Raw genomic sequence first — 24,703 nt, 5'->3', positions numbered from 1 at the left:
TGGGCGGTAAAGATGATAGTAATAACTATTCGGTTTTTGGAAAGTCCGTGTAATTGCTTACATCCATATTACATCACTATTCCAATGTTTGTACAGAATTTCCACTTTTCGTGTAAAATAGCCATGAAACAATATTTTAAGAAATCAATCTATTTTCTGTGCAAGTTTACACAAACAAGTGATATACACAAAAATAATATACAAAGAAAAGAAGAGAGAATGAATCATCCTTCGTAAATCATTATGTTGTTGGTTGCTAGGACAGTGACCTTGAGCGTGCGTATATTAACGTGTATGATACAGTGCGTACAATAAAATTTTCCGCGGAGGAATTCCGTCAAGGGTTGGCAACGCAAAAGAAAGAATCACCCAGTTACGTTACAGAGGCCTCGACCTTCGAAGTAACAGCCTGTTGTTTACGGATTACCTGGAAGAAGCACCTCAGCTGCAGTCGATGCGGTCATCATACCTCGGCTGAGAAGGAGTTCCCAGCAGAGCCACACATTGTTAAATTGTGTCATAGGACGAAGATCGCCCAAGTTGACATTCTTCTATCTTCATTATACAAGGTAAGCACAATTATTAATTTATTATTTTACATTAATTTATATAATAGTTATATAAGGCTGTATAATTTAAATATAAACATTGTGTGTGTGCTGTAAGAGTAAATTATTGTAAAATACAAAAAGGGCTATCATATAATGAGTTTACGAAAATGTTCTTCATAATTGTACAGAAATATAGGGAAGATATCAAAATATTATTTATTTGTTAACGTTCGTGTCTATTACAAATGCTCAAGATAATTCTAAATATAACTGAGAAAATGCGTTTGTATATTCAACGAAAGTTCTGAAAACTTCTCTGAAGGCTATTAAAGTTTAATAGTAAATACAATATGTATGATCTGTTTTATTCAATTACGAGGTTTAAATATATGGTCTAAACTTAGCCTACAGTTAAATTTAGAAACTGACTTAAATTTTCTGGTATTAATTAAGGGGATTTCATTGATGTTTAATGCTCTTTTCTAGCAGATGACATGAGAGCTCGTATTGCTTGAAGTGGTCGGAATCCCTATGGGGGGGGGGTCGCTGTGCTCAATGGTTAGAGCGCTCACCTCTGTTGCAAGGGTTCTTGGTTCGATACCAGCACGCGCTAAGTAGGCTTTGTGGTGGACAAAAGTACTGTCTGCGTGGAGTTTCTCGGGGTTCTCCTGTATCCTCCCACTTTCTCCAGTTCACAATTTCGTCCATTATTGTCATCGCCGTCTCCCTTAGCCTCGGAGCATAAACATGGAACGTTAAACGAGAAAGAACCATTATGAATGTTTTTATTCGGGACAGCCGGGTATCAAACTCGGTACTACGCGCACGTAAACTGCGTGGCCATCTAGCATGAAGAGAACTTCTGCTATTAATAATATTTTAACTGCATTGTGGAAAATAGTTCGTTACAATTAACCTTTAAATAATATGGTCTGGAACGAATCCCACTCAAGAACGTACTTTTGCTTTTTTCCTTCCCGTAGATATATATATATATTTTTTAATTCTGTATAGTGAGTACCTTGTCTGGTTTCAAGGAAAAAGTTAAGTAATTTATTATCTTCTGTCTTTTTCAACATTTATGTGGGCTTATTTCTGATAAGTCATCTTCATAAAGCCCTATCCCAGAATTTTTTCCTTTCATGATTTCCTCCCTAAAATAATTCTTAACCGTATCTATCAATTTCCTTCTTGATATTCCTCTATTTCTCTTCCCATCCACTTTCATTGCAACCACCCTTGTAACCACAGGAGTTTTTCTTCTCATTAGATATCAATATCAGTTGAGTCTTCAGGGATTTTCTTCAAATGACTTTAGTTGTTTTCCTTACTCTCTCACTCCACTCACTCTTATCCCACACATCCTTCGCAGCATTCTCTTTTCAGTAACATTCAATGTTTTCTTCTGTGTTTTCTTCATTGACCATTTTGTAAATTATCCCTCTATTGTTTACCATTGTTCTGCGGTCTCACAAAACTCATCCCTACACACTTTTTCCCCGCTCAAACCACTGTTCTTGGCAACAGATGAGCCTAAACATTTACCGCCTTATAGAAAGTAGTTACGGCATATGATCAGTGTCATACTAAAGGCCTTACTACTGCAGGAAACATGTTAAGCGAACTCTTTAGTATGGCACTAATCACGCGTAAGAACGACTATGCATAAGGGTTCATTCCCGTTTCACCTATGAACCTTCCAGCAATATGTATCATTATCTGAATCTCATCTTAGATGTAGGCCAAACGGGTATTCCCGTTTTGCCTACACTCACTCGACGAGGGATATTTAGTGTCTGAGGGACTTTTTCTGCAAAGATTTATGAACAAGTTTATTTCTCACCGTCAGCAACAGCACTGACGTGATTGACTGTGATTTTAGACAAAGACGTGTGGTGCCACTAGTAGTTGTTCCAAAGGCCACCATTTTTCAAAAATGCGGTTTTTAAAATTACTCTCCTTGAAGATGTTAAATTTGCTTTTCAGATTTACTTTTTACTAGGTAAAAGCAGTCATTGTAAAAATATTTATTAAAATCCACGTTTCAACGTAAACCAAAACAGGAATAAGTAGGGAAAGTGGGGCTATATTTATATAAAAAGTAGATATGTCCTCCAATTTGGAGTTAGCACAATAAATCTAGGAAGGACACGAAATTAAAAACGTAATCACGATTATTCTAGTAATTCTGTCTTACATATTAGTAACATTGTAAATTTTATAAAGATGATTTGAATTTTCTGAATAGTATAAGGGTAAAGGGAGAAGATAGGAGGTTTTAAAACCGTTTTAGAAAAACCAACTAGAATGATGCTCAACCTAGGGTCAATCCATTTCAAATCAACCAATATGGTCGCTATCAAAATATAAAAACATAAAATTGAAGAGTTTGATGCAATAACGGCGTAAGTCGGAAAAATGCAGTTGGAGAAAAACTATATTGAAAATTTAAGTAGTGTTTTTTTCTTGCATAAAACAATGTAATATGCAGCGTTTTATTCAGATACTGAATTGAAATGTTACCAGGAGGCTAAACAAGCATGGCAAAAGCCACAAATGCATTTGATGCAAAAAAAGGACTCGCTTATGCCCTTATTACATCAAACTACTCAATTGTACTATAAAACAAGTATTCATTCATTTTTGTTTAGATGTTTAGTTTGTTTTTGAGGGACCGTTTTGCATAGCTGTTTGAGCTAATTTTGGACTTACGTGATAAAGGTTTGTTCTAAACTCTGTAGCTCCTGTATTTTTTCAATATTTCTTTTAAAATATTTAAAATATTGAAATAGACAGTTACTATTTCATCTAATACTGTTCTGGTCCATTCACTTTTCATGCTCGTTATGCACATCATTAGACAGGGCTCCATTAGCTATCGGGCGCTACGACACTGGGTATAATGAAATCGAGAGAGAGAGAGAGAGAGAGAGAGAGAGAGAGAGAGAGAAATGGACTTAGTTTAATCTCTTAAAAATTTAATTTCAGAAATTACGATTTTCGTTATTTAAACTATAACTAGGGCTCGGAAGTTGAAGACCTAAAAATATTTAAAAAAGGACCTAAAAACTGGAAGAAAGAACGTAAAAATAAGAACCAATTTAATAGAAATACATATTTAATGAATATAATTCTCAAGAAATACAAGCTTCTGGTAGGTTAACGGTCTGTCGTTCTACAAACTGAAGTACAAACTAAAATTAGAAAACTCCCCCACCCTCACCGCCCCTTGTTGGAGGACATTGTTACGCCTCCTTATCTGACTTATGATTGTTGCCTCCTTATTAGTCCAGTCGCTGAAGAATGTTTTATCTTTTGAATTTTCTTTAATAAAGAAAAGATGTTTAAGAGGTGGTGGTGATTCGAGTTAATGGCCAGTAAATTTATATTCAAAAGATGAAGTTCCAAAAAGAAGTTAAGTCCTATAAAAAGCTTTAAAAAAGACCAACAAACAAATGCCGAAAAAGGCAAAAAAGGACAAATAAAATCCACAATTTTCTGGCCTACAATGACCCTAACTGAACATATATTAAGCCTCGTCTTCGGGCACTCGTAAATGATGATTTTTCCTCACTTCCTGGCCCTAACTATAACATTCAAAAACGTTTTAATGGTATCTATGGTACAGCAGGCTCAAATACACACTAAGTATCAAGTAGGTCATTTAATTTACTTTAAATTGTTTTTCAGTTTCAAATTAATGTTCAGGAATAAAGGAGCTACAGAGTTTATCTCAAACTTTTGTAAAGTGCAAAAAGCTTACAAAGCTATTGATACAAAATGACGCATTAAAAAAATGACTGCTGGTTTTCCTTATACTTTATGATCGTAACGTCTAACGTTCTATTTTTTTACGAGCTCACAGAACAGTTTAAAAAGGCAAGTGACTAGCTATTCAAGATCAGTTTCTCGAACTTTACAAGCTAGTCGGTACTCCCGTAGTTCTGAGAGATGAACCATTATACCCTCTAACTCCTTTGCTAGGAAAATTTCTTAATGTAATTTTTCAGCTTTAGTAGTGAGTGGAAGTAACTTTACCTGAATACAGAAATACTTGTTATATTGCAAGTAGAGTAAAATTGAAGTCCGGAGGCTCAGGATAGCATGAATGCTGGCTATTAAATTCAATTTTGAATGCTTGATTCATGTCCAGAGTGGTGGACGAGTATTGAACCAAAGGTAGCAGAGGTGAAGTAAACGGAGTTAGTTCTCTTCCTCGTTCTTCCTGTTTGAATAAATTGAGTACCAGTTTCTCGGAATGAAGAGAGATGGAAGCTGTTTTGCTTTGATAGTACTTAACGCGGCTCTTGAGTAAAGGACGGAATAGCTCGAATGGGAGTTAATTATCTTCCAAATATGAATTTCTTTAAACTTATTTTACTTAAATTATTAATTTTTATTCGAAATTTCTCATAATAAAGGAATTAATTTTATAGGGTTGATGGGCTAGGATAAGCCTTGAGTCAAAGAACATAGTTTAAAGTGAACACAGTGATAACATACAACGACGGAATTGAACGTTGCTGAATCACATTAAAAAATATAACACACTTAATCTATCTTACTCGTAACCTTAACAAACAAAAAATTGAGAAATTTAAGCATAAACTTAGAAACAATTTAGAGAAAAGCCAAACTTACTACAGCATTTATTAATTAGTATGAGAATTTTAGACAACAAAAGGATTGCTATGCAGTGTTAATTCTGGAATTTTCTTTGCTCTAAGTTTATTGGTTTAATTTATTATTTCCTAGACTGACTAATTTCCATAGATTTAACTTGAAAATGGCATGATTGCATTTAGTCGGTATATTAATATTTTCATTATCTTTACATTGCGTTCCCACCTCAAAAGTTCAAAAATTCCCTTAAACACTAAATATCTCTTGAGTGAGCGTAGGCGAAACGGGAATAGGCAAAACGAGAATACTCGTTTTACTTACAGATAAGATGAAATTGAGATGATAAAATTGCTGGAAGGTCTGTAGGCGAAACAGGAATAGACCAAACGGGAAGACACCTGCATAAGGCCCTTCAAGTTTTTCACTCAATTCAATTGTTCTTGTAGGGGGCGCGGTGGCTCAGTGGTAGAGCGTTCACCTTCGGTGCTTGGGGTCCCTGGTTCGATCCCAGCTCGTGCCGTGTAGACTTTGTGGAGGACAAACACCGTGCTCGTGGGTTTTCTCTGGGTTCTCCCGTTTCCTCCCACTTTCTTCATTTTACTCATTTCTTATTATCACAGTCTCCTTTAGCCTAACCGGCATACCCGTGGGACGTTAAACTTAGATTTCATTTAATTTCAATTGTTCTTATAGCTTTCTTTATTCCACTTTTCGTAGAGCTTTCTCGTGGCTAAGCGGTTAGTGTACGCGCCTTTGGCGTGGGACACCCGGGTTCGATTCCCAGCGGGAACTAATGTTGTTCAGATCCCATGTTAAGCTTTAGGTCCACGTCTCGTATAGCCTCACTCCTGAACGGGACATTAAACTAAAAATAAAATACTCAAAAACTTCACTCTCCGATGAACTTGAGATAGTTCCCTTTCTACTAATTTTAGGTCTTTATCTTCCAATGACTTTCTCCGACTCGAGAGTTTCCTTTTAACTTTACTGCATAGTACAATATCGTCGGCAAACATATACCACGGAAGGGGGCTTCATGCCTCACATCTTGAGTTAGACATCCATGACAACGTTGAAATCTGGTGTAATCCAACCCTAACAGGGATTTGGCGTGTTAATTCCATACTTGGGTCATAGTTCCTATTTACTTATCTTGGATTATCCTTACATATTTCGCTGGCACTCCTTTCTTCCTCAGACATCTCATATTTTCTGACATGACACACTGTCGTAGGCGTTTTGATAAAAACCAATAAAGATCAAATGCAATCCTATTTATTTTCATGATATTTTTACATTTTTTAGGTATAAAACTTACGTGCGTTATATTTTCCCCTGGATCCAAATTGTTCTATTTGTGTTTCCGGATTCGCCCTTTTAAGATTTTCTTTCACATCTTAATCATATGACATTAGTTTGATTCTTCTGTAATTTCCACACTTCCTTACATCTCCCTTCTTGAAAATAAGTATAATAATCCCTCCATTGACGTCATTTTTTCCTGTTCGTAGATTTTCTGAATCAGATCTCATTAAATGTATCATAAATTATATACGTATATGCTCCTTAAAAGTACTATTGTCTCAGAAGTTTTAAATCTAAAACAGCACTGGGTCGGATCTGACCCAACCGTACCGTCTATAGCCTCACAGTGCACCATATTAGCTTTTCAGTTTAACGCTTAACAATTACGCCCTTTGGCTAAGGGAGACGGATGATTAAGGCAAGTGAATGATGCTGGAAGAATCAGTGGAATAGAAATGTGGGAAGAAACGGGAGTACCCCGAGAAAACCTATGGACACTATATTGTCAACCACAAACTAACTTGGCTAGGGATCGAACCAGGGCCCCTATGCACCAGCTAGGCTCTATCACAGCCGCTATTCGCCTCGTATAAAATACAAGAGGAAAGTTAAATATCAGGTTTAGGAATGTTTGAATTTCTGATATGGAACTTTAGTATCCATAACTTTTTCTCGGTCACATTCACAAGTAATATATCAATCTAATGCGGTCAAAATCAGATGAAGGGCAAATAGCTCAATAGTGGAGCACTCACTTCTGGTGCGAAATCTCGGATTTAATCCCAGACTGAGAGTTTGTGGTAGAAAACATTGTGTTGGTGGGGTTTTTCGGTGTTTGATTTTTTCCCATCATTCCGTTATTTATCCCATAATCATTCACTTTCATCAATCTTGTGTTTGTCCTGTAGGAAAAAAAAAAGTGGGATAAGTTTCTAGACATCAAATAAATAATGCAAATACGCTAGAAATCGAGTTTCTTCTATGTAGTGCAATTATTTAAAATAATAATAAAAAAAAAAACAGCTTTCAACAGCTTTCGAGTTTCTTCGGTTGGAGAGGAAAGAAAATAAGTGTTTTATAGGTTTTTATCCGTATCTTCAGAACCCCAAAAACAACATAGCTTAACGTATACATGCCGCGTTTTAAACTGAAATTTTCAGGATTGTTTTTTCCTCCTATATACAAAATAATTTTAGTCTTCAGAAATTTACTTAAAATCTAACATTTTACTGAAACTTCTACAATATTTTTTCGTATTTCATTAACATTTCAGTACACTAAAGTTTATTTTGATAGAAAATAAAGATGTTTTAAACTAATTTAGAGCTTCCGATATTGGGTAATTTTATGGTTTTAATGTATTGAAAATGAGAGCGAATCCTATTTACACTTGAAGGTACCAGAGTAGCCTCTGTCATGTTCATACTTTCGAGAAAATTTCTAGAGTTAAGCTTTTCCATAAGTTCTAGGCCCTGTGTGCGCAAGGAAAGGTGGCTTCTGACAGTTGGGTAAAGCACGTGGAGTATTGGAGGCGCTGTTGCCAGAAGCTCCGCAACAAAGACAAAAGCTCTGTCGACAAACTTAGGATGTTCAAAAAGTCGTCTCAACTACCGGCAGTAGCGTGGTCAATGACCTTCGTTGCCTAGCAACAGCGTGAAATAATTAGATATGGGCACGAGCGAGTTCGAGCGCGTTTTCATTGAGACTCGACTCGAAACAGACATCTTTGAACTCGACTCGAGAACTCGGATCGAAACATTTCCTTCAACTCTACTCGAAACTCGACTCAAATTTGACTCTAGTTTCGAGTCGAGTTTTAGCTCGACTCGTATCCATCCCTAGAAATAATCCTGCTATAATTGGCGAACAATCCTTTCTCTCGTTTTGTTTACATCATGTGCAGCTGTCTGTCAGAGGCCACCTTTCAGTAACTTGCTAATAAAAGCGGAACAAGAAATTACCCTGCCAGCACTAAATGAGCCGCTTTCCCGATATGTAAATGTTTCCTTGGGTAAAGAATGGTATCAAAGGGCGATTCGTGACCCTAATTGAGACATTTCTATTTTAACACTTAGCGACTCCGGCACTCACTTCCCAATTTATCTTCAAAATTATCTTTGTCGTCGATATTTGCTTTATACATATGTTACCATCACTATAAGTGGTATTTCTTGATTAATATATATATATAAAGATGATTATACTCACACAGTAGCAGAGGGGTCTAGGAAAATTCGGTGTGGGGAAATTTAGGTGTAAGGTAGATTCGGTGTAATACATATTAAATATTACCACTTACGATAATTTACGACACTTCATATTGTGGAGACGAAAACCATAAAATGTAACGAATAAAATGTTATTTCCTATTTTAAGAAAGGCAAATTTATTTTTTTGCCTTCAGTCCACTACCTCTTGCACGTCTTTCGTGGAGTATCACTATAAACTACTTTTCATCACACAATGAAGCTGACACTTTTTGTCAGAAATAAAACAATTATAAGTTCAGAGAATAGTTATAGGAACAACTAAAAACACCTTTCCTATAGTACACCATAGAACATATACAAGGTAATTCTTTTGAAACTCACGGATTTCCTTTGGGTCTAGAGTTTCTAACTGAAGTCCAATTTTCATGCGGTTTGTGGCAAATGATCAAGGAACGTTGGGAGATTTATGGAACTATGTTTACTGGTTTAAATTCATTTGGGGTAATATCGGCCACGTCTCTAGAAAAACAGCAAATATTCGCCACTGTATCGAATTGGAATTAGGTGAGGTGCGGTGTGGAGATTTGAGTTTCTTCGTTAGATGGCAATCTCGCGACGGTCAATAAGAAACAAGAAACTGGGCCATTGTATTGAGAATTATGCTGTGCTACTGTATCAATATGATCAGGACACAGTTACAATAATGTACTCTTTGGAGCAACGTGATTTTATCATTAAAAAGTTTTTGGAGAACGGGATCTGTGGTTACTACGCAAAGGGCATTTACACGCACGCAACTTTGCCTCACGTTCTGCCCCAGACAGGAACATAATATGGTCGTTAGTGAATAAATTGCAGGAAACCGGATCGCTTCTGAGGAAGACAGGGAAGCATAGGACCTCGCTGACGGATGTTGTGAAAGATGTCAGGTACCGACTCTCACCCAAGAAATCTCAATTCAGCATGTGATTTCGCTTCAAATATCCAATATCTCATTCGAACTGTAACGTACAATGGCGAATATTTGCTGTTTTTCTTGCGGCCTGCTCTATATTACCTCGGATGAATTTAAACCAGTAAACATAGTCCCATAAATCTCCCATCCCTCCTTGACGATTTGCAGCAAACCGCATGAAAATCTGACTTCAGTTAGAAATTCTAGAGCCAAATGAAATCCGTGAGTTTTCAAAGAATCACTCTGTATATACATATGTAAGATGCAAAAATATATTGATCAAAAAAGTCTTAGTGGAAAGGGCAATATAAAGCAGGATGGTTTTATCAGATAATAGGTGTACAAATAGTTGACTTCTCCTCCAATCAGACACTTTAGTTTGTTTGCCTTAAGGTAAACAAACTAAAGTGTCTGATTGGAGGACTTTGAGGACTAAAATGTCTGATTGGAGGACAAATTTCTCGTCATATAAGGGCTATAAAATGTTAAAATCCCTCGAAATCTAGAATTCCAATAATTTCAGGAACAATTCAATATAAAGCAATATAAAGTAGAGAGTAAACAGTAAAAATGATAGTAGACAGTAAAAGTACGTTCTACACAAAATTTGAACTTCAAACTAATAGGCTCGTTTATCCTCAAAGTTGAGTTGTTAATAAATCCTACGGCCTACTACAACGAATCTTTCTTTACACCTAACATTCCCCACAGAGAGTTTTCCCCACACAGAGTTTTCCGTACACAGTTTTCCTGCTCCCGTAGCAGAGAATTGTACAGCACAATTCCCAATGCAACGGCCTAGTTTCCTATTTTTTATTCTTATTGACCTTGGTAAGGTTTCCATGTACGAAGAAAACTCAAATCTTCACACCGCACCGCACTTGATTCCAATTGTAAGGTACACTGGCAAATATTTTGCGGCGTGGCCGATAGGTACTCCGGATGAATTTAAACCAGTAAACACGGTCCCATAAATCTCTCATCCATCCTTGATCATTTGCCACAAACCACATGAAAATCGGACATCTGTTAGAAATTCTAGACCCAAATGAAATCCGTGTCGTCAATAATAATAATAATAATAATAATAATAATAATAATAATAATAATAATAATAATAATAATAATAATAATAATAATAATAATAAATCACCCTGTAGAAACATTGCGTGGAAACTAAATTTTGGAACTTTCAAAGCGCATGTCTTACAATAACATGTTTCTTACATTTTACAGAATAAATTTCTGAAATCGGATCCATCATTTTCACTTGCCCTGTATAATAATAATAATAATAATAATAATAATAATAATAATAATAATAATAATAATAATAATAATAATAAAAATAAAAATAAAAATAAAAATTTCAAAGTCCCTGCTTACAGATGTACGAATATTCTATTTTTCATCGATTCTTAACTGAATGAACAATCATGTCCGGAGGAAGCTCTTTTAAATTTTAATCCATTTTCTGGACTTAAAAATAACAGAAACAGTACAATCAGTGTCAAGCATTCGCGACCGCGTTGTAACAACAGTTGAAGGTCGACTTAACTAATAAAGTATCCCCCTTCCTTTAGATCAATAAAATCTTTTTATTGACTGGTAAGGAAGACAACTAAACTCTGCGTATGAGACTTTTAAGTGGTAGCACCATCATGACTATATCGTTTGACTTTGGCGCAGCTACGTTAAACTAAGATTTAAATTCTTTTTGAATTTGATTGAATTCTAGGTTTTTATAATATAAAGTTATATAGACTACTTGGTTACTTCAGGTATTATACATATAATATTGAAATGAAGCTCCGAAATTAACGTGTTCAGTTCGAAGTTACGAAAAATTTGATAATATATAATCTTGAAGACATTGAGACTTTATTTAAAGCTGCGAAAATAATGTTACTTACTTTTGTTGTTCAGTACTTTGATTGGTGGTATTAAAATTTTAAATCTTCATTCTGTTAAGAACAAATTTTAACATAGAAGTTTCGAAATTAGGTTTGTTCTATCACAGGCTTACGTAAATGCTTCTAAAATAGCATTTAAAACTAACATGCAATATTTATTACGCGCTCTATAGAGCTTGAAATCAATATTTATTAGTTTCACTTGATAAGTCTTTAAAATTGTGTAAAATTAGGTCTTAATTATTACAATAATATTATAACGATCTACTGCCAAAATTTAGAGGATGTTGAGAAGGTCATTACCAAAAATAGTTTCCACTAAAATTACGAAAAGATTTCCGGAGTTATTCATAACAGGAAATACGGGGAAAGTTTCTCTGACTGAACGATTTTTCCACTTTGGTTTTGGTTCCTAGCCTTCAGGTTAGTTTCCATTGCATTACAGCTTTTCGTATTTCAAATGAGGTGTTTTTTGGAGGAAATAATTACACACACAGTTTTCGTAATTGTTAAACCCAGGGAGGTGATTCATTATATTAAATACAGTAATTTTAATTAATGTAGGTCAGTTTCAAAACTAAAAGCTGCCAGAGTGGAAGAGAGAACCACCTATAAGACAACCGTGCTCGAGACTCTGCCAAAAAGCAGTTTGGTAAGTTACACACTGATAAAGGAAAGCTTTAAAGCAACTTTGCTCAATAGTAGTAGATCTACCAAATTAAAAAATTGAATTTATTCAAATTGCTTTCAACTCTTCTAAATATCCTTATTTCAGAACTTTGCACTACTAGTGAAATATCTATAAGACAAGGTCCAATATTGCAATGACTTCGACCAGAGGCCAGTTTGCCTCGGCCAGTGGTTTTCTCGATATTTTTTTTTTTTTTGTCTGCAGTTTCCTCTAACAAGATATCTTTTTTTTTTTTTGTACACGAAATGTGGAACTAGACTATAATCAATCGATTTTTGTTCGTGAACAAGAAAATCCATAGGCGGTGAAAACCCTCGATCGCAACCGTTCCGTACTTATGGGGGGGGGGATAGGGGCACTGGTTACACATATTGTGGGTAATGAGATGAAATACGGTGCGAGTACGATGAAAATATGCATCGAAGTGCAGTTAAACATATACTACAATGTGACTACATTCGACAATACTCTAACAAGTGAAGGCAGAAGCGTAGCATGTAACGACAGAGGAGGGGCGGGTAAGCACAAATAAAAATGGTCATATAATTGAGGAAAACTGAGAAGACGGCAGGGGAATAGTACAGTAATAATACATAGTCAAGTAATCAATCACAAACTATAGGACAGCCTGTAGACTACACCGTGAAGCAGAAATGGAAGAAAGTTATGGAGGGGATTGTCTGTAGCGTCCGCACTCCCTACCCTCGTAACGTCCGATGTGTATAGACTGTTGTATACATGTAGGCATTCATTTTCATATGTTTGTCTCACGTGATACTGTCTATCCCCCTTAATGTTGCTAGGATCCTCCCTCCTCCCCTAAAGTCCTGAGTTGCTACGTGCCTGATCAGAAGTATTCGTTGAACATGAATAAGAATTATCCAGAAGTATGACTAAAAATATAGGGTACAAAGAAATCTAGTGCAACATAATGGACTGACCATAATAGATGCTTGTGGAAAAGTATTGGAAAGACCTTCATCTAGCAGTGTATCGGCAATGTTTGATTATGATGATGACATAAGACTATATACGCCCCTGTGTGAATACACTGCAAAGCACCAAAGATGCACAATATACTGCAGATAACACAACTGTGCACATGTACGGTACATAGCAGTGATAACGTCTAATAATAATAATAATAATAATAAAAAAAAAAGATCCGCCTCTATCGTTACATTCGACAATACGTTGTCAAAGTATTGTCGAATGTAATGTCACATTGTAATATGTTTAATTGCATTTCTATGCATACTTTCATCGAACTCGCACCATATTTCGTCTCATTATCCACAACGTGTTGTGTTGATAGTGTCCCTACTCCCCCCCATAAATACGGAACTGTTGCGATCGAGGGTTTTTCCCGCCTATGGATTTTCGTGTTCACTAACACAAATCGATTGGCCATAGTCTTGTTCCACATTTCGTGTGACACCAGAAGGTCCCTTAATGTATCGACGTTCGACGACACACTAATATATGATGGCAACACTGAGGCTGATTTTTATTAATATTTTTAGGCCTTTGGAATATTTTACTTTTTTTTTCCTTTCAAATTTATATAGAATTACTTTTATTTCTCACCTTCATTGTCACATTGCTTTGAAGGTTTCGCCGCCGGCCCCCTAGTATGCTACGGCACACCAGTTGAAAATCACTAACTAGATACTGCTAAATTCTAAAATATGGTTATTTTGTAGCAAGAGTTTAGTAATTTTGACCGCGATGATTTGATAGCAGAATTAGGTGCAAGAGAAAATATCGGTTCTATTTCCGGTGGGAGTTCGTGTTCGATTATATGTAGATCTGTCGAGTTCTCGACCTAAAATTTTGGTATATTGACAGTGGATAGGGTGTATTGAGTTATGCTTGTTATGCTTCCATCACCCAAAATATTATCTTGCTAATGTTACTATTTGTAAACTGTAAATAAAGCCCATCTAAGAAGCATCCACTAAATTTTCAAAATATAATCAAACGTGAACTTATCAATAATGCAAATCTTACTCATAGCAGTGTCCCCCGCTGTACCAATGCTTCATAATGAGTAATAATAATAATTTTGTCTCCGTAAGAAGAAATTTAAAGTAGAAACTAAAGTAGGGGCCAAAATATTTTTTAGATGCTTATCTCAAGTTTTCTGTTTATCTAATTTTCATATGTAAAGAGCAAACCATTTAAAATATATATACAAAGGTAAGTCATAAGTCTTACAATATTCCCACAATTCAAACAGACGCGTGTATTCGCAGTGATCTACCTTAAATGCAAAATCAAACTAACCAAGGAGGTAGTATGACAAGCAGACTGTTTAACATGGAGGTCGCCAGTGGATCACTGTCTTCAGTCAAATTTTATTGACAATGACGATGAATGCTCAACAACGTCTAATAAGTGAATTGTTACTGTATGAATTCGAACTCAACGCTGCGGCAGAGAATAGACATTTGTCATGAGAAAAGGGGAAGGTCCAGTGAACCTCGGTACAGCAACTTGAATCAGGAAATTCGATGTCAAGTTCCGGCCACCCGAGAGTAAAAACTTCTGAAGTCATACGACACACCACTGAGGAAACTCTATCCAGCAGCATACGGAAATTGTTAAAACTAACTCGGCATATCGACTGTAGTATGTTGCACCACCTTCAAGAACTCAAGGATAAAACACCAGGAGCTGCCACATTGTGTCACATGAGTTGACCCAGCTCAGGTCCAAAGGATGTGTACCGACAATTGCTGCAAAATACGTATGATGTGCAATTCCGTAAACTGATTGTTACATGGGATGATTCTGTTTTCGAAATCGGAGTGTGGAAAAACAGTGGTTGAGCAAGGGCCAACTTTCAGGACCGGTCGTCAAAAGGACAGTTTCAATCTTAGTCATACTGTGTGGTGGAATTGAGAGGGTAATTGATTGTTGAAAACAAACTCTAAGTTGTCATTAATGCCGAGCTTTACTCCGAACAGTTAGAGGATGTATGGTGCTCTACACCAAAAATATCCTGCACTGGTGACTCAAAAGCGTGCCTGCTGCAACATAACTCGCACCAAAAATTCAAAAACTTGAAGGCGTTAGTGTTGTTCATGAAGTTAGATTTGGGACCGTCTTGTCTCGAAAAGATATAGTGAAAGTGATTTCTCATTTTAGAAAGTATATTTGTTTCTATTGGGAGAACTCTAATTTCGTATGTCGTTCGAAAATTCTGATCTCGTTGGCAACACTAGATGGCATCGGATTGATGCCACATCCAGCATATAATCCTGACCTTGCTTCTTCGATACATAGTGCACTTCTTGGTTTGGTTCACTATGCATTTCCTGAAATCACAATGCTTCACCATCCAGCAGGCAGTAGAACTAGCAGTGAGTAATTACTTTGCATCTGACAAGATTTGGTGTCGAAGTTTGAGGAACCGGCAGGAAGGTAGCTGCAGGCAATTCCACTCGAGGGCTTTACTTTGAATGTTAACCTGCTTTCATTGTACTATAGTAAACAGATATGTTGTGTGCCAGAATATTGTAAAACTTATGACTTACCCTTTATTTTAAATTAAGTACTTCTTTAATATGCATAAAATATATTATTAACTACCGTAACTAACAAACATCGTAAACTATATTTGTCATCTAAACACATAATTGTACGTACCTTGTTAAATTCGAGTCAGTTTAATATTTTTTAGTAGTGTGCAATGCTTTTTCAGTGAATTGATCCAAACCCTTTTCAATTACATCAAATTAGGTTCATTCAATATAAAATTACTATAAAAGATGATTTATTAGAAGGAATCCCCTAAATATTTAATTGAACCTAGAATACTTTTTTTTTCTTTCTAAAGTACCCAGAAAGAGTCTTTGATAGGATTAGTTTTCTTTGAACTAAGATTTACGGAAATTTATAATTTTGATCATATTTCGTATTTTTTTTTTTAAAAGCAATAACTGAAAAATCGAAAAATTGAATGCGGCGGCCCGTTCCTTTTTTAAAAAATTGATAGTAAATTTATACCAATTTGTTTCTTAATATTCTTGGAATCTCACCAAGTTGTGTGCGATAACAGGGTTATCCCTACTTTACGCCACTGATCTTAAGTTCCTACTATGTTTTCGTTAGTTTGCTAGAACTAACTCTTATGGATCTGAGTACTGGAATCGAAGGCTGTAATTCGTATAATAATAATAATAATAATAATAATAATAATAATAATAATAATAATAATAATGTATTCTACTTGAACCTTTGTTACTAAAGATATGCAAGCGCCCTGCAATTTATTATTTCGCGTTTCCTTTTTCCTTGGTAAGAAACACTACCTTGTAAATTTCTGCTTTGTTGGCGCAATGTGAGGAAGAGGAAACTGTTGATCATTACGGCTAGATCTATGTATAAACTACACGTTCGTACAATGTGAGGAAAGGCTAAGTGCAGCGGCGCAAATTTGTCCTCAGCATTAGGGGGGTGGGGGTAAGACCGTACTTTTTTTTTTTTTTTTTTTTTTTAGCTATGTTCGAAATATTTATGAAGTTGAAAAACAATGGTGTGGAGGATCGGGGAAGCAGAGTAGTCTTCAACATTGTAAAGTACGCAGATTTGAGGCTTATTCAAGGAAACATCAATTTCATCTCATTTCCTTTGTGGCAATCAAATTCAAATCATCAAATTTCTCTCCCCCCCCAAAAAAAATATACATTTCAAATTGGATTATTGGGGGGACAGCCCCCAGTTCTAAGATTGGAGGAACATGCCCCCGTTATCCCCCCGGGATTTGCGCCAGTGGCTAAGTGCAACATCTTCAGTTCTTCTGGACTATAATTATGCTTTTATGAAATATTCAACAAGAGAAAGAAATGTTGCGTTATAAGATAAGTATTCGCATTTTCTTGAGGCACAGCACGTAGATGTCCTAATTGAGATATGGAAACTCCGCACTAACTTCCTCATTCGTTAATAATAATGAGCGATATTCAGAGAATTCGTTAATCAAGCGTTAGTCACACCATTAGTTAGTGTAATATTACTTTTCTGTACTAAGGAGGGTGTACTTTTTCGCATTCTGTCTGCTTGGAGTTCAGCTAATGCGGTGATTTGGGTATGGTCACGTAATATATCGGGCGAGAAAAATAAATGTGGGAACTACGGAAATCTAGACGTGTGCATATGTAGTCTGTAGACATGAAATATATAATATGAAGTACGAAATATTTCCTTTGTGGTTTGACATCACTACTTATAGTTACGAAATCGGATTATAATTAACTTATTGATTTCTGAGGGATGTACTTACGGTAGGAATAAGTAGCAGTCAATTAATATTAGTTACAACATAATCCTCCTATTGTCACTGAGGGGAAAATAATTTATCGATCTGTTGTATCACGTAGAAAACTGGAAATGTTTTACTCATCTCTCACTTTTCACTTTAAGAAACAGTTCTGCTATTGTAGGGTACGTGACTAAATAGCTGCTTCATAATTAATTCACCCGAAAAGATGAGACAGACAAACTGGTAATTGCCTTTGTATTCTCATATCATAAGTTTATGGCTAAACCAGGGTACCCTCTACTCCAAATTAAATACATACGATTAACTTAGTCAACACCTACGTGCTAATCAGAGATTCTGAGTATATTTCTCATAAGCATGCGTTAGTCAAACCTTTAAGTATGGCGTTAATCACACTTTACGATGACTGCATAAGGCCCAATATTTTCAGTAGTACGGCCAACTTGTTCTCCAGTAAACTATTCCTTCTGGAAACATATAAATTTGTTTTTCGAAAAATTACACCATTCTAGATCGTTAATGAAAAGTTCATGAATATATATATATATATATATATATATATATATATATATATATATATATATAAAAAGTAGTTGTGGTAGTTTCCGATAATTTAGCTTAATTCTATCAGTAAGTGAAAAAAGTATCTAAACCACGATATTTGCTTTTTAATTATGAAATACGAACAAAATTATTATAGCATTTTTCCTTCAAAAATTCCCTATTTTAAAATTTTGTCATAAGTAAATCACCATTATTATTATTATTATTATTATTATTATTATTATTATTATTATTATTATTATTATTATCACTATCGTGGAGATATTCTATGTTTCACGAAATTCACAATGTCCTTACAGCTAGTGTCAATGTCGAAGCGTTGTGAGAAGGCATTCGAAAGTTTCACTAGTACCTAGAAAGAATCTGCACAATTAACCCTACAATATTTTTTTAGAAACAGCAGCAGCTATTTAAAGAAAAATCTTAAATTTTGTTTAAATCAATAGATTTGTTATTTCTCAATATAGTTTGTATTGTATTATTTGGAGGAGTAATTTAGACTGGTGCCCGAAAAAAAAAAAAAAATACGCGAACTTGACTGCCACGCCAGTACCGTTTATTTACAGCAGGGTTTCTCATCCTGGCGGTCGCGACCCCTGAGGTGTTTGGCGAAGATAAGCAGAAGAAATAAATATAATTAGAATCTGATACCGAAAAATACTTTTAAATATTATTTTGAATTTTGTTCTAATAGGCACATTTTTGTTTTTATATATACTGTTAAGGACAATAAAAAATTGGTCTACAAAACATTAACAGGTGCAGAATTGTTTAAAAATTAATTTAAATGAAAGAAGTACGATATGAAACTAATGAGAACTGCATGTTGGAAAACCAGAAAAATACAAATTTAATAAAACCTACATATTGAAATAAAATTGAAAGCTAATGAGATACCTGAGCATCGTGTGATTTCACTAGTACGGCAATGTCTAGTTCAATCTTCGTGACTCACATTATCAAGTCATTTAAAATACTCGATAACTTTTTTAAATAACTCTCAATGTTTTTTAAACCAAAGTTAGAAATCACTTCATTTCGTTATCATATGACCCAAAATTAAGCGAGTTTTACTTTTCAAACTGCCTTCATTTTGAAACCGTATGACTGCTAAATATGAATGATCAAATTTGGCTTTAATTAGGGATGGGCAAAACCGTAAACCGGTTTCTAGAAAACCGAAACCCAAAAAACCGACATTTCGGTTTTCTTCAAAACCGGTTCGGTTTTCACCGAAACTGGTTTCAGTGAAAACTTTTGGAAAACACAAAACTATTTCTGTGGAAACGGATTAAGCTTCCGGAGAACAACGAAACCCTATTCTGGTCAGAAATAGAACAAATTTTGGAAAAACCGGAACCGGTTTTTGAAGAAAACCAAAACCGAATCCGGTGAAAAACCGAACCGGGTTTTTGAAGAAAACCGAAACCAATGTTTTGAAAATTTTCAAAAACCGGCTTCGGTTTTTCTAAAAATCGAAAACAGAAAATAGTTTTTTGCGCCCACCACTAGTTTTAATCTATTCGCTTTTAGGAAGTTTACTGTATTCAGTATATACAAGAAATGGATTCTACTATTATAGAAATAGATATATTAAAAAAGCCGACACAAGCTTATTACAAACTAGAAATTATAAGGGGGTCGCTGGCAAGAGGATGTGATAAAATGGGGTCGTGATATGAATTAGGTTGAACCGCTGATTTACAGCGATACTAAAATTCGACACCACGCTTTTGTGTACAGTTCAAGTATAATTTTTGTCTATTTCCTATTACTTCAATGTTTCAAGTATATTTTCCATTTTCGAATCCAAATTAACCAACCCCTTCCTTGATTATGTCAAGTTGTTCCTTCTGATATTCGCATTCTGCGCTCCCTTCATCGGAATGGGGTTCAAAAACTGCTAACTTGATTGTAAACTTTTAGATTTTATGTCATACTGTATTTACATTTCAGTGAAATATTTTTGATTATCTTTACTCAGCATTAAGGACGGTTGCTCGCTGTTGCTACTAGTTAAAATTATTTTAGTTTACTGAAAATAACTTTAAAGTGTTTTAGGCTGTGTTTTAAAAAAATGTCCCTCACTCCAAATTCTAAATGTTGCTTCATGACCTTGTTCATTTCAGTACAAATAAGTTTACATGTTTTCAAAGACTATGGTAGTTTTGGCTCATTGTGAAAGATTTGTTTTACGCCACACAGTGGTCGGAAACTCGGAAAAAGTGGATAAAAATAGTTTATTCCGAAACAATGGAAGTTGACGGACGTCTGTCTATAGTTCTATACGTAATTGACCTTTCTAAATTGCAACTACTGCGAAAGTGATTCTATGAATCCCTACTGCAACACGTGCGTATATATATATATATATATATATATATATATATATATATATATATATATATATATATATATATATATATACAGGGTGGTCCAAAAGTATGGAAACCCCTCGCATAATGTCAAATACTGCAAAATATAACCAAAGGAACGATGTAGAGGAGTAATAAAGGTGAAGAGAAATTTGGGAGGACACAGAAAAATGAAAGTCGCAATTTTGAAATCCACCTCGTGAATCATACATACAGTTTATAAATTGAAAACATAACATGTTGACGCCTTATGTGAACTGGACTTCGCTAGGCAGTACGAAGTTATGGCACGTTTAATATGCACCCAAGAAGCGGTTACAGGTTCAATGTGCTCTCCCTCTAATTCTATGTGCAGCTAATAAAAAGATGTAAAACAAATGTGTGTTTGGCCTTAGAATACAAAATTAAAGTTCGCGGTTTTGCACTTGCACCATCTTCGAAGAAACACTAATACTTATTGGAATGTAATTTAGTTTAGGATAATGTTTCGGTAAGATTAAAATATTCAGTATAGAATCTTCTTATATCCTACTGCACTGATGTGTAATACACAGCAGCTCCAAATGACTGATAGTTTATCACTGCACTGTGTGTGATGTTTTCACTACAACTTTGATTCAGGGACTAACAAGGGAACCTTCCGAAAATGATAGTTGCAGTGAAAGATGTGACCTATGCCAATTGAAAAAGCTCTAACAGAGATGATCATTCCCAAAAAATTAGCTGCCCATGGCAATAGGTTCAAGTAATATAAGGGGTTGAAGTTCGGGAAACAGCAAGGTTGGACAAGGGGGGAAAAGTGCAAATTCCGCAAAAAAGGGGGGCACGGCAAAATAAAATGCTGACAAGTGATGTATAGAAAGAGACTTGCCATAATAGGGAACAAGTGAAGGCCACAAGTGGGGTTAACAGTGTTGCCAACTGCAATGAAAAGTACATGTTTTGCAAAGAGCACTATATGAAGTGGGTGCAATATTCAGTGTCAACCTGTCATGTAGAACATAAGATATGACGTGTATAATCAGTGGCACAATCTAACAAAAGAAAATAGAAAAAAACAGAAGTACAAAAAATACGGAAAAGACGGAGTTGGCCATAATGCGCCACATTTGATCACGAGATGTGCATATTAGAATGAACAAAACAAGAAAGCACCAACTATGCAGGAAACCGACGTACCTAGGTTCGAAAAGAAAAACTAGTTCCGAAGTTGGCAACACTGGTCATGAAAATCCAGACAATTCTAATATAGTTAGGCCACTCGCTTCACAAAAAGGAAAATTCCGGCAACAGGCATTAGCCTTCGCATCATTTATGCATGCTCGTCAACATTGTACGTGCAATTGTTCGATGAGACAATAGTCCAAACAGAAGATACATTTGCAGTGAGCACAGCGGAATACTACCAATCCGTCACATATGGTACAATAATCGCCTGTGAATGTCTCGAAACAATACTCTAGAGGTATCGGAACCTTTGGTGGTCTTCACAACATCAGTTAGGTTTCTTCCGTCATCACGTCTTCATCACATTCGTATATGATAATGCCTGTCATCTCTGCTGATGGAACTCTCTTGTCACCAATGTATGTGCATGTGGCAGAAGGCAAAGAACATTACCCCAGAAGACCAAAAACTTTTTGTCAACTCTTCTGAATATTAATGCCTTCCCAAATACAATCGCAAACATGCGGAAGAGTGATTTAAACGTGTTTTATGCCAACATGTTTTGGCCAAGTTTGGCAGAAAGAAACCTAACTGATGTTTTGCAACTTGTTGATTCTTGGACAGCGAACAAAGACACCAACTTGCTCTACGAGCATGTACCATCCGGAGGGAATTTCAAAGTTAAGCTGATCCCTCCTGGCTCCACGGGTCTGATACAACCACTTGGTGTTTGTTTTTAGACCATACAAGAACTTTGTGCGCTACGTTATAGAGCTTGTGTTATCAGATACTCACTTTAAGAGGCCGTTTAGACGTTATGATAAATCATCAAGGGTAGAGATAAATTTCAGAAATCATAACGTCTAAATTAGTTTATCTCATGATATCTCTCCTGCATATGATACGATGCGATAAGTTCGACATGTTCAACTTATCGCATGCAAGCCAGGTATAGCCCCCCGTAGAGAAACAAAGGAATGAATAGGTCACCGCTTCCAACCCTCCTTGGCTGCCAGCTTCTTGGAAGGAAAGCGGGAAATATCTGGTTAAAAACAGGTTTTGTTAAGAATTTGCTTATACCTGTCGTCCAGTGGTTTGTTCTGTTGACAAAAAGGAAAGAAATATCTTTTCCCCGGTTTCTGTTTATGAAATGCGAGTATACTTCCAAACTACGAAAGCTACAACAAATTAACCGCTTCAATTTGGTTTGCTTTGATATCTGAAGTTTAACCTCGGCTAAAGCAAAGGTAGATCCATAGTTTAAAATGAGATAAAACCGACTAGCACCGGGAATTGAAACCTGGACCACATACATCAGAAGCGACACGTCCTTGATTGAAACCCTTTTCATGTCTTCGAAACAAGTCATTATAACCAACCAGAGATGGCCAACACATCAAGCATGGTCTCTAGCCTACCGGCAATCGTGAGAGGTAGCCCGCGGTGGTCTGTGTCACACTATCTGTATCAATCAGTCTCGATGGACTGATTTCTAGTTTCTGATAACAAATGAACGTTTCTGAGAAAATAAAAATGAATTAATTAGGTTTTTTAAAAAATATTTAATCTTAATTTTATTGTTCGTATTTACTTCTTCTTTACTGTCCATCACGTCCTCATTATTAATCTATATTTTGATTAGTAGATCACTAGAGAATTCGGAAATGAGAAGTAGCCCTCAAACCTTAGAAAGCCTAGCCACCCCTGTTGTAAACCTATTCAATATTGTTTTATTTTCGGTTCTTACTCTGGTTTGTCAATCAAGCGCTTTAGTGCTTATCTCATGTTATTATAATCAATTTCGAATTCCAAAATTGTATATAGATACTTCATAATTAAAATTTCGAATTTTGAATTTATGTATAGTTATTTCATACTTACTTTACTTCTATATAAATTGTATTTTATTTTAAATATCGTATTAAAACATTTGAACCAAAAGTCACCGCGTTAACCATTATGTTAGTCGGGTTAATCTTCTCCCTAGAACTTCTAAGATTATATGTAATAACATTATATAATATACTGTTCCATAATTCATGCAATTTCATGTCATAATATATATATATAGATATATAGATATAGATAGATAGATAGATAGATAGATAGATAGATAGATAGATAGATAGATAGATAGATAGATAGATAGATAGATATAGACATAGATATATAGATATATATACAATGATTAAATGAGCGCATACAGTAAATTAGAAATTTTATAATGTAAAATTCAATTAAATAACAATGTACTTGTAATTATAAACTATCATTATATCCACCTGCCATTTCGTCCTCTGTCAAGATGTCCGCTGGCCACTTCCTCCATTAGTTTGGGCTGAAATATGTCCTGCTCTTTTGACCACTCTCAATAATATGTTCTTCTGTTATTTTCTGTGTAAATGATAAGAAGTGACCTAGAAGAGGCCCTGATACCGTATGGTATGGTCAAATTAAGAAGCACTGAGGAATGATTTGAAAGAGGGTTGCCCAAGATGGAATGTTTTGGAGAAATGTTGAAAGATCTTTATCAAACATTGGATTGACAACGGTTGTAAATAATAATTATCATGATTTTATATAATATTTTTGATTCCCCAGATAATACAGATAATTCAAATTAAACAGAGTTGTTAGATTGATTTTCCATCTAGTATAAAATAACTTATAAATAAAAAAATATTGCCATTGCTTATAGCCTACCCAATTTGCAAATATATTACAGTGCAGTGCCTTCTAAACGACCCCCCCCCCCCCAAGTTGTAGAATTCCTCTAAAGATTTTTGAAAATACCTGCAACAAAAGTTAAAAAGTCATGAATATCCCCTAGAGTGTTAGATTCTCCTCAAAATTAACAAAATTAGACAAAACACTGCTGATGGTTATTTTACAACTTTATCTCACAACGCTTGAAGAGCTTTATATAGTTCATAGTTCATAGAAATGAATAGTCATAGTTCATTTCTATGCTCAAAGTTAATGTTCTAATTTGCAGTTATTCATTGAGAAACTAATACTGCAAAATTCTAAACTTCGGAAATGAAAAATCAAGTAAAATGTTT

At 35.3% G+C, this 24,703-nt stretch overlaps 1 protein-coding gene and 1 pseudogene across 6 annotated transcripts in view; both read left to right on the top strand.

Annotated features, from left to right (window-relative positions):
- Positions 1-24,703, top strand: part of LOC145664525 (protein yellow-like) — a 129,287-nt gene that overhangs the window by 54,223 nt on the left and 50,361 nt on the right. The gene's annotated exons all lie outside the window — the stretch shown is intronic.
- LOC145664526 (protein yellow pseudogene) overlaps positions 320-24,703 on the top strand; it is a 40,062-nt pseudogene continuing 15,678 nt past the window's right edge. Inside the window, exons 1-2 of one of the 2 annotated variants that reach the window (XR_014127459.1) lie at positions 320-569; positions 12,122-12,209. The product of XR_014127459.1 is annotated as a protein yellow pseudogene, transcript variant X2 (transcript). The remainder of the gene's footprint in view (positions 570-12,121; positions 12,210-24,703) is intronic. The other variant, XR_014127458.1, reaches the window with a different exon arrangement.

This window comes from Thermobia domestica, chromosome 11, assembly GCF_964235325.1.
Source record: "Thermobia domestica chromosome 11, izTheDome1.hap1.1, whole genome shotgun sequence".
NCBI lineage: Eukaryota > Metazoa > Arthropoda > Insecta > Zygentoma > Lepismatidae > Thermobia > Thermobia domestica.
Note: the sequence above shows the minus strand (reverse complement) of the source record. Positions and strands in the feature narration are given on the sequence as shown.